Source organism: Lethenteron reissneri, chromosome 16 (assembly GCF_015708825.2).
Source record: "Lethenteron reissneri isolate LAM-NWPU_2019-01 chromosome 16, ASM1570882v1, whole genome shotgun sequence".
Classification (NCBI taxonomy): Eukaryota; Metazoa; Chordata; class Hyperoartia; order Petromyzontiformes; family Petromyzontidae; genus Lethenteron; species Lethenteron reissneri.
Window position 1 is genome coordinate 236,012 of NC_083794.1, and position 12,005 is coordinate 248,016.

At 53.0% G+C, this 12,005-nt stretch overlaps 1 pseudogene; it reads left to right on the plus strand.

The window, feature by feature from the left end:
* Positions 1–12,005, plus strand: part of LOC133343093 (ligand of Numb protein X 2-like) — a 96,949-nt pseudogene that overhangs the window by 26,991 nt on the left and 57,953 nt on the right.

Below are 12,005 nucleotides of genomic sequence, written 5' to 3' on the forward strand. Positions count from 1 at the left end.
GTTCCTGGGGGTCGGAGATTGGATCACCGTTTTTTCCTCTAATGATGGTAATAGGTGTGGCGCTGCAGGTTACTTTTTTGATGGAGTTAAATAGTGATTTGTGATCACGGGCCACTGAGGCAGACTCCATCTCCTCAGCAACCCGCGACCACCACCCATCCTTACAACGCCTTACGGCTCTCCGAACTTCCGAGCGAAGGCTGCGGTAAACCTCCTCATTCTCTGACGTGGGATGCTGTAGGCGATGAGAGTGGGCCTGTCGCTTTTTCTCAATTAACCTGAACACCTCCTCTGTCAGCCAGGGTTTCTGGGGAGGTCTGGACCGCGTACCCAAAGCAGCCATTGCAGCTGCATGAGTCACAGTCTTAAACCTCGCCCATTTACCCTCGACATCAGGTGGAGTGGGGGACGATGCCAACCCCAGCTGCAAGCGATGATGAAATTCTCGCTTGCAACTTTCATCAGCTAACTGAGACCAGGCCACTTTTGGTTGGAATGGGATCCTGGGTGTACACCCACCACCGGAGTGGAAGAAAGGCAGGCGCATCTTACAGATGACTAGTCGATGGTCAGAGGACAGATCAGCTCCACGGTAGGTCCTGGTGTCAAGGACATGGGTTCGCATCCGCTGGTCCGTCACTATGTAGTCCAGCAGATGTTCTTGCTTGGACCCGGCATGTATCCATGATGTTGTGTGGATGCGCCGATGCCGGAAGAGCGTGTTGGTAATTACAAGCCCATGGGCTGCACAAAAATCTAGCAGCCTCCTACCGTTATTATTGAGCTGATCTGGCCCATGCCTTCCAATCACTCCAGACCAGGTGTCAGCATCATGACCAACTCGGGCATTGAAGTCACCCAACAAGATGACTCTGTCCCGAGTGGCCACTTTAGCCAGCACCTGTGACAGGAGGTCATAGAAAGCGTCTGACTCATCGGCTTTGCTTGCATCCCTCCACGGATGTTCGTCTTCGGTGGGGGCATAAGTAACCACGACCACCACTCCTCGCCTCTGGTTGATGGGAAGGCGAGCCCAAAGTATCCTGGGGCTTACAGCTTCCCACACCTCACCGCCACGCTCCCACGCCCCCTTCATTCTTTTGTTCAGAAGAAGAGCCACACCCTGTTGTTTGGCAGTCTCCTGCCCCGAGTAGAGGACTGTCCACCCCTCATGGTGGCAGGAGCCAGAACCGGTCCACCGGACCTCCTGAATGCCACAGAGATCCAGGCGGTACCGGTCCAGCTCCCGACAGAGGAGTGGCAGCCTCTCCTCCGCAGTGAGCGTTCGAACATTCCACGTGGCCATCCGCAATGGTTTTTTGTTGTTTCTGGAGGAGCCCCGAGGGTGAAAATTCAATCTCCTGGCTCCGCCAAATGGGGTTTGGTCAGGAGACGTCATAAAAGCCTGACCCCCCGGGGCCTCCGGCACAAGCTTATTTGTTACAGGTTTATGTTTAATTCGTGGTTTAGTGGTAATGAATTGAAGGTGGAGGGGTTACCAGCCCCTCACACCCGTCCAGAGCCCCCGTTTAGCCACTGTGGTGGTCACAGACGCCATGAGGGGAGAGGCCAATGGGCATTGGCCCTCCCCCCACAGCAATGTCCACGACAGTGTTGCCCGTCCGGCACCGCGAGGAGGTAGGAGGTTGTTTTGCCGGACTACACACACGCACACACACACATACGCAAGCACACACACGCACACACACGCGGACACACACACACGCATGCACACACACACGCGCCCGTACACACACGCGCACACACGCACACACACGCACACACACACACGTACGCACGCACACATGCATGCACACACACATACGTGCAGAGTGGGTGCAGCTTGGGTGGCAGAGGGGGGATAAAATGACAATGAATTCACATTTCATCGGCGTGCCAGTTGCCAAACACCGCGTGTGAAGATTATGTGCGTGTGTGTGTGAAGAGTGTGTGTGTGTGTGTCTGTGTGTTTCTGACACCCAAGCCAAACACACACACATACAAAGCGGCACGCAGGTAGTAGTCATAATGTAAAGTCACGTCAGGTAGAAAAATAAAATAAAACAAAAAACAATCTATCACGACGTTTCGATCGCAACACAAGCGGTCGTCCTCAGGTGGTTCAGCAGTTCCACTGCTGGATTATGTTTCCCGCCTGAAGACGATTGCTTGTGTTGCGCTCGAAACGTCGTGATCTATTAATTTACTATTCCCGTGACTTGCCCGACAGACTCAAGGAGTATGAAACACGAGTGTTATAACTTGAACAACTAGGAGCGGCCCAGCCATCACAAAGAATGGCTCAATAAGAAGTAGCTCATCACCATGTGGAAATTTATGTCAGTAGCCAAATACTCTTGAACACACGTCAATTCTGAATGTGGACGGGAAAAAACCGGAGGACCCGGAGAAAAATTCACACGACCACGGAGAGGGAGAGAGAGACTCCAAATATACAGCAGCAGGCGTCAGGGTTGGGAGCGAACCCACGACCTCATATATACCAGGCGAGGTAGTTAACTTCTATTCTAGATTTGACGCTTTCGTGACTGCAAGGATTCATACTCTTAGGTTTTTTCAGTAAAGTCACGTAGGGGGGGAGGAGGGAGGGGCTTATCTGAATGTGGTAGCCCTCCTCCCCCTTAACTTGTATTTAAGAACTTATATCTTGGAATCTTTGCCTCACTCGATGCAGCAAATCTAGCTGTGACGGTCCCAACCTGATGACGGAGACTTGTGTTGCCTACTAAAAGGCGTGATTTATTATTTTATTTTATTTCTATTATAAATTTTAGTAATTTAAAAATTTTACCTACGTGACTTTACCGAAAAAAACCTAAGAGCATAGTTAACATCTCTCTTCTAAGTGTCATGGCAAATAAATGGTTGGCATGAACTCGGCAACGTGTACAGCGATTCCTCGTTGAGCGCCGCGGGAGATGCGCTCTTGAAAAGTGGCATATGTAAATAAATAAAAACAATGCAAATTTGAATCGCGTTTGCACGACACCATCGGCCTGCAGCCTTCCCGTGGCTGCGGGACACAGACCTGAGATGAGCGTGCGCGCCGCTCACCCTACGTATCATTCCACGTGCTGCACCAGACGCACAGCGCAAGAAAGTAGTTCGTGTTCCACCGCGTTACGGCGTCGCGCGCGATCCGCGGCATCACCGTGCACCGTTCCGCTTCGTTCGAAAAGTCTTCCCGCGTGGAAGAAATGCGTGATCGCAGCAACAACTCGTTACCGTGTGATCACCGCATGTTAAGCGAGGACTTAGCATTTCACACAAAGTGCTTTCCCCAAATGAACCACAATACAGTGATACCTCGGTTCACGAACGCTTCTGTTCACGAACAACTCGGTTCACGAACAGAAAAGTTCCGAAAAAGATGCTCCGGTTCACGAACTCCGCTTCGGTTCACGAACAGGAGCCGCGGCCATTTTAATGCTATTTCCAGGCTGTCACATGGTCGTGACTTCCTGTAGGAAGATCGTGGAGAGAAGAAGAGACGCAGAAAGAAGTACTGTGAGTACTGTGAAGACACTTTCAGTGACTTTTTGCTTTTTGGTGTGCTTTTTAGCACATACAGTACTGTACTGTACTACTGTACTGTACTTACTGTATTGTACAGTTCACCCGTTTGAGTGCTTACTGAAGTCATCTCAAGCAAGGTTAGTGTTCTCTCTTTATACATTACTATACTGTACAGTACTAATGTGTATTGTCATTTGTTTCATATTTTTGTGCTTCAAAAACCAAAAAAAAAAGGTCAGAACAGATTAACCGGATTTACATGGAACCCTGTGGGAAAATGTGCCTCGGTTCACGACCAATTCGGTTCGCGACCAGAGTCAGTTCACGAATAAAGTTCGTGAACCGAGGTATCACTGTACCTTGCTGATCTCGTCAAGGTGCATAAACCATCACGCAAACTCCGGTCATCCTCGTCGCAGCAGTGGATTTTTGGCTCGCCATCAAACAAAGGCGGCAACCGCATCGCGCGCTTTCAGACGCGCTTCTGCGGCCGTCTGGAACGCTCTTCCTTCAGATATTAGGAAGCCACTGGAGCTAGTCACCTTTAAATCTAGATTGAAAACTAATTTCTTTATAACCTGCCTTTTGTATTTAGTTTGTTGTCCTTCCCCCGCACCTCCGAAATAGCGCGGTTGGCTACGCTCGGTGCGAAAGAAGGGTAAAAACCTACTACTATATTTTGCCACTGGTAAAAGAGATCTCATAGTGTAAATGCTTACCCCGAGCTCTCAAGACTCTGATATTGCGCTGTGTTTGAGTTGTACGCCTTCTGGTGTCATCTGGTCCAACACCAATGGGGACTAGGCTCTAAAGAAAGCCGTCTCGGGTGTGGACCAATCAACTTCAAGGATAGTGCATATTATTATCATTATCAGAGTTGCTTCTTTTTGTTTGCTTTTTTGACTACTTGTGTTGTGGTTATTGCAAACATGATGCCTTGAATAAAGGTGTCAGTTTTGTACCAGTTTAAAAGGGTAAAAACCTACTACTACTATAAGTTCAACATACACACACACACACACGTGTTTGATATACGGGGTCGTTCAAAGTCAAGGAGCGCTTGGATAGAAGGATGATGGAAGCTTAACTCACGATGGGGAAATAAGTGGAGGAATTTAATGCAGCTCCCGATAGCAACAAGGAAAATCCTCCGCTCCAGGGATGCAACCCGTCATTGAGACGACGAGCAGAGGGGAGGGGGGCAGCCAGAGGTGACGCGCGAGTGAGGGAACCCGGCTGCTGGTGGCGCGAGGAGAAAGCTGAGGCACAGCGGTGGACCGACCACGTTTGGCTACCATCATCGACGGGGGATCAGCTGTTGGAGCAAAATTTAGCGGAATATTCACTCGATGATGACGATGAGTTTTCTTGGTTGCGTGATGATTTTTTTCTTTTGACGATGATGATGATAATATTCTTAGGTTTTTTCTGAAGCTTGTGTTGCCTCCGAAACGTCGTGATTTTTATTTTATTTTTATTTTACTTTTATTAATTTTAATTTTTTACCTACGTGACGTTACCGAAAAAACCTAAGAATAAGAATCCTTGCAGTCACGAAAGCTTCAAATCTAGGATGATGATAATGTTTTACCTAATTCAAATTAATTTCATAAATGACGTTAACAGCTCCATGATGATCATGATGATGTCTTCCCGTTAATTAACGATGATTTCCTGTAGCTCTTGACAGCGATGCTCAAGACGTCAGACTTCACGCGAATCACTAACATCCATGATGATGACCACTACATTTTGTCGGCTACGAATTTGTGACGACGATGATCGTGTTTGTATGTACGGCGAACTGCCCGTAAGTAGCCGAGCGCTCTAACCGGAGGCGCAGATGATGATGGCGGCGGCGGCGACGACGACGATGATGATGATGACGATGACAATCGCAACGGCTCGTGTAATTCTCACCCAGGCGAGAACGGAGAGGGAAATCGGACCAATGATGACGACGATGACGATGAGGATGATGACTATGATGATGATGACGATGACAATCGCAACGGCTCGTGTAACTCTCACCCAGGCGAGAACGGAGAGGGAAATCGGACCGATGATGACGACGACGACGATGACGACGATGAAGACCTGGAGGTCTGCTGCCCCTTGGACAGGGAGCCGTTCCGTCTCTTCGAATGCTCCTCGTCCAGCTTCCTCGTGAAACGCCTCCTGGACAAGCTCATGGTCGGCTGTCCCCTCTGTCCCGACGGCGAGATGCAGCGGAGCGACCTGGAAGAACACCTGCGTAACAGGTGAGAGCGCGGCACTGTGTGTCTGTGTGTGTGTCTGTGTGTGTGTGTGTGTCTGTTTAATTCGTAATTTAGTGGTGGTTAATTGAAGGTGGAGGGGTTACCAGCCCCTCGCACCCGTCCAGAGCCCCCGTTTAGCCACTGTGGTGGTCACAGACGCCATGAGGGGAGAGGCCAATGGGCATTGGCCCTCCCCCCACAGCACTGCCCACGACAGAGTTGCCCGAAGCGAACGCCCGCTGGCAGGAGGTCACGGGGCGGCACCTGGGTCTGCCCCGTGACCTCCTGCCAGCGGGCGTTCGACACTTCACGTGGCCTCAAGGTGCACATGGCCTGGCACAAGCGTCGTGGTGATGTCACCGCCACTTAGTGGCGAATGGCGGTTGTTGTTGTTGTTGTGTGTCTGTGTGTGTGTGTGTCAGTGTGTCTGTGTGTCTATGTGGTAGTGTGTCTGTGTGTTAGTGTGTCTGTGTGTCTGTGTCAGTGTGTCAGTGTGTCTGTGTCAGTGTGTCAGTGTGTCTGTGTGTTAGTGTGTCTGTGTGTCTGTGTGTCAGTGTGTCTGTGTCAGTGTGTCTGTGTGTCTGTGTGTCTGTGTGGTAGTGTGTCAGTGTGGTAGTGTGTCAGTGTGTCTGTCAGTGTGTCTGTGTGTTAGTGTGTCTGTGTGTCTGTGTCTGTGTGTCTGTGTGTCTGTGTGTCTGTGTGTCTGTGTGTCTGTGTGGTAGTGTGTCAGTGTGGTAGTGTGTCAGTGTGTCTGTCAGTGTGTCTGTGTGTTAGTGTGTCTGTGTGTCTGTGTCTGTGTGTCTGTGTGTCTGTGTGTCTGTGTGTCAGTGTGTCTGTGTGTTAGTGTGTCTGTGTGGTAGTGTGTCAGTGTGTCTGTGTGTCTGTGTGTTAGTGTGTCTGTGTGTTAGTGTGTCTGTGTGTCAGTGTGGTGCGGTGGTGGCCACCCACCCCTTCGTGTTTCCGTGCCAGCCTTCCATAGGTGCTAATCGCTAAGAGCACTTGCCCCAATAGTCTGCTACAGGCTATGCGGAGGATCTTTGTCTTTGTGTGCACGCGTGCGAGTGTGTGCGCGCGGCACAGTGAGAGTAGCAGTGCAGTGTGGCTAGCACGCCGCGCTACGAACCTGGCGACACGAGTTCGATTCCCGCTCGCGACCAACACCGGTGACGATTACCTGAACCAACCGGTCCTGCGCCTCCCTTAGGTCGACTCAGTCTCAAATGAGTACCTGGTGCCACTGGGGATGACACAGGCGTCTGGGCGTGGTGCTGGCCACCCACCCCTTCGTGTGCCGGGCCGGCCTTCATTGATGCTCGTTAACAGCAGTCGCCCCAACAGTCTGTTAAGGCCATGGGGGGGATATTTGTCTTCGTGTGGCACAGTGGGGAGCACAGGTGGTGCATCGGCCGGTCGTCTGAGTAGGTCAACCCATGGCACCTGGGTCTGTCCCGTGACCTGCCTGCCTGCAGCGAGCCTTTTACACTTCACGTGGCGTCGAGGTGCACAACGAGCCTGAGGCGAGGTGTTTTTGTTGTTGTCGTGAACGCTGTCACAATAGGTCACACGGTCGGAGCAATGGTCCCTTGTTGACTATGCCTGATGATTGATCAATTGTTATGGGCGTGTGTGTGTGTACGCACGCGCGTTAATTATCAAGGCAGGTGGTTGCGATTAGCACCATACCCCCGCCGCCTTTATCTCCCTAGTGCTGATGTGTACACGTGGCATCAGGGACTCGTCTAAGGCTGAGTTGACCCACGGAAGGCCCGGGAATGGTTCCGATATCGCTCGCCGCACGTGTTGGCAGTGGCCGGGAATCTAAAGTCGTAGCGTGGCGCTTGAACCACGACACAAAGTCTGCACACGCTCCAACGATTTGTTGAAAGCTGTACAAGGGGAAGCTTTGCCTTCGTGTGCGTGGTAACTGGGCAGTGGCGGCACATTGGTTCTCATGCTGCGCGATGAACCCCGCGAGCCGACTTTGATTCCCGCCTTTCAATAACATCGGCGGTTTGTGATGTGTGAACTGGTTGTGCGGCCATGAAACACATCCCTCCTGCGGAGGGAGCTGGTAGGAACGTTGGGTTGCTTGCTCAATGGCCAGGGTCAACGGCAGCGTGGTGTATTCCGCAAATATGCCCGACTGTGAGGGCGGGCACAAGCCGGCGTGAGTAGGTTAAACGTTGAGTTTTATAAGGGCACCACGGGGTGACCAGCCCCACCCTCCCCACCCAGCCTCTCCCCACCCTCCCCACCCAGCCCCTCCCCACCCTCCCCACCCAGCCCCTAGCCACCCTCCCCTCCCCACCTAGCCCCACCCTCCCCACCCAGCCCCTCCCCACCCTCCCCACCCAGCCCCTCCCCACCCTCCCCTCCCAGCCCCTCCCCACCCTCCCCTCCCAACCCAGCCCCACCCTCCCCACCCAGCCTCTCCCCACCCTCCCCACCCAGCCCCTATCCACCCTCCCCTTCCCCACCCAGCCCCTCCCTCCCCCACCCAGCCCCTCCCTCCCCACCCAGCCCCTCCCTGCACAACGGACACAATAATCCCCTGTGGGCTGGTGTAACCAGGAGGTTCCTACCAGTATGAGTAGCAGCTGTCACGTGTAAGAATCAGCCGGTCGGGCGTGGTGCTGGCTCCACCACTCCCTGGTTCGTTATCCCGGCCTTTAGAGGTCCTCGCTACGGGTCCTTGCTCCAACACGAGGGCTGAACGATTAATCGATTTCAAATCGAAATCGCAATTTGAAACCAAGCGATTGGCAAATCGCAAAGGCTGCGATTTTTTGCGATTTCAAAAGTTCCTATTACTTTCTTATTGGAATTGTTTTATTTTTTATTAATATAATTCTATTTATTCAACTTAACAATCGTTCGATGTTTGATTGTTCTATTTCAATTCAAACATGTGAATAAATACATGTTGGAATCAATTCATATCTTTTTTAGTTTTCATCCTTGTGTGTAGTGGGTTCTACTGAGTCGCAGACGCACTTCTTGCAGGCAACACATTTATTAAGACCAACGCACGGGGTACTACCCCTTAACACCAGGCTACTATGGAACGGACCCTAGCCTGGGTCCAGGTCAGAGGTCGCAAACGGGTTTTGATTCCTTACCCGTACCCGTACCCGGCCGCACCAGGGTCGCAAACGGGTACCCGTACCCATACCCTACCCGATACCCGGCTACCCGTACCCGGGTATCGGGTACCCAATTGCGACCTCTGGGATGAAGCCATGTTGCAGGCGCGGGTGGGTTGATTCTAGGAACTTGAATTGTGAGAAGAGACAAGACGTTGGGAAATGAGTGACAAACAGTTACTCACCAGTGACTCACGGCCTACCCGTACCCGGCCACACCAGGGTCGCAAACGGGTACCCGTACCCGGCCGGGTACGGGTAGCCGGGTATCGGGTAGGGCACGGGTATCGGGTACCCGGTTGCGACCTCTGGTCCAGTCCACGTGTTGGTGACTCTTGTAGGACGTAGAACGTAGATTCTTCAGGATGAACAACAGCAGCTGGTCCTGCTCGGGGACTCGGCTTCTCTCCTCTGCGGCGTGGCTGGCTCCACCCTTGGCCACGCCCACCTTCTAGAACCCTCGAGCAGGATCTCGACCCTGACACGTGACCACCCGTAGCCCCCACCTGGGGCCCTGTGGAGACTTTGCCGGTCAAGTGTCCTTCGGGGTCAACCAGAGTGCCATGGCCCTGAGTAACCCCATTCCCGTGGCCGGCACTCTCACACCCCCTATCCTGTAGGGGTCGGCACTGCACGCAGGGCGTGGTGCCACTCAGCGCTGTCAGTCAGCGCTCACCGAGCCCCTCTAGTGCCGGAACTGCACCCACACCCACGTGGTGCCCGCGATGTCGTTACCGGCATTACACAGCGACATTCGCGATGTCACTACACTTGCATTACAATATATAGAGCAGTTCATATTGTGATGATATCATGTGGTAATGCTCCATCACGTGTTTTAAATCTGTTGCACAGTGAATATTGAACTGGAGCTTGACTTAAAAAAATGTAATCGCAATCGCAATATTTGTCTGAAAAATCGCAATTAGATATTTACCCCAAATCGTTCAGCCCTATCCAAGACCTTGCGTAGGTTACGCAGGGGGTCTTTGTGTGTGTGTGTAATGTAGCGTAGTGGTTAGCACTACGCTGCGCTACGAACCCGGCGACCCGAGTTCAATTCCCGGTCACGGCCAACACCGCCAGTGGTGATTATCTAAACCGGTCCTGAGCCTCCCCTAGGCCGACTCAGCCTCAAATGAGTACCCGGTGCGGTGTGTAAACATCGCCACTGGGGAGACAAAGGCGGCCGGGCGTGGTGTTGGCCACCCACCCCCTCGTGTGCCGTGCCGGCCTTCATAGGTGCTCGCTAACAGCGCTTGCCCCAACAGTCTATTGAGGCTACACGAGGGGGGGAGGTAGGGGGGATCTTTGTCGTCTTTGCTACACTCGCATACGGCTTCATCAGCGCGAGATTGCCAGCCCAGATGCATTGCGGTCGGATCGTACATGATTTCATCCGCGAGCTTAATGCGCCGTAGTTTGTGGCGTGTGCGGTGTCTCGCGGCGTGTTAACACGCCGTGGGCAGAAGCGCGCGGAGCCGCGTAATCTCGGCTCGCAAATCCCACCGGGAGACTCGGAGCGGAGCCGCTCTCTCTCGAATAATGGGTCCCGCGAGAGATGCGGTGACAGCGTGAACGCCTCTTTGCGTTTTACCCCCATTAAGTATGTTGTACCATTCACACCGCTGTGTCCGATTGTATGTGTGTGTATGTGTGTGTGTGCGCATGTGTGGTAGCGTGGTAGTGTAGCCGGGCGTGGTGTTGGCCACCCCATCCCTTTGTGTGCCGTGCCGGCCTTCACAGGCGCTGTTTGTTTTTCTTCGTGTGGTGGTGTAGCGGTTAGCATGCAGCGATGTGTTTTTCTTCGTGCTGTGGTGTAGCGGTTAGCATGCAGCGATGTGTTTTTCTTCGTGCGGTGGTGTAGCGGTTAGCATGCAGCGATGTGTTTTTCTTCGTGCGGTGGTGTAGCGGTTAGCATGCAGCGATGTGAACGCACTGGCGATCCGAGTTCGATTCCTGCTCATGGCCAACGCCAGCGATGATTATATAAACCGGTCCTGGGCCTCCCCTAGGTTGACTCGGTGCGATGTCTAACACATCACAGGTACTCACTCACAGCATTTTCCATAAGTCTGTTAAGGCTATACGGGGGATGTGTGTACGTATGTTGAAGCTATTTCACACAATACGTAGCCAATTGCGCTAATCGGGAGGTACGGGAGCTCTGTGTGTGCGGTCGCGTAGCGGTGAACGCGCTGCGCTATGAAACCCACTGGCCACCCGAGTTCGATTCCCGCTCACGGCCAACACCGGTGACGATTATTTGAACCGGTCCTGGGCCTCCCCTAAGTTGACTCGGCCTCAAATGGATACCTGTTGCGGCGTGCAAACGGCGCCACTGGGGAGAAAGAGGCGGCCGGGCAAGGTGGTTGCCATCCACGCTCTCGTGTGTCATGGCCAGCCGTGATCGGTTTGTAAAGGGTAAACAGTTGATCTGACTTCTGTTTGCATGAGACACAAAATTGCAAGTGGGGTTTTTTATGTCGGGGGCGGGGGGGGGGGGCGGGGGGGGGGGGCGGGGAAAAACGATCCACGTGTTTTTGCTCTTTGCGGTCTACGTCCGTAGTGTAGGTGTCGAGCACATCCACAGTGGGTGTGTGTCCCGGCATGTTAACATGTCAGGGGCACTAGCACCCTGTGTGCTGCATGAGCATATACACAAGATGAAGGCGCAGCCCTGCAAGTGCCCACTCACGCCGCTGCTGGTGAAAGCAGCCTGCACACGTGGGAGCTCTACAGAGCCACCACCACCCCCCCTCCCCTATACATTATTTTGCCTTCTCTTGCTTGCCGGCCGGATGTCTTGGAAGGGGTGTGAGGACCCACACTTTACCCCACCACGTGCAATCTGCCAATCAAACTCATCCATTTGTACCAGAGGTCGCAAACGGGTTTTGATTCCTTACCCGTACCCGTACCCGGCCGCACCAGGGTCGCAAATGGGTACCCGTACCCGGCTGGGTATGGGTACCCGTTCCCTACCCGTACCCTACCCGAAATGAGTGACAAACGGTGACTCACCAGTGACTCACAGCCTACCCATACCCGTACCCGGCCGCACCAG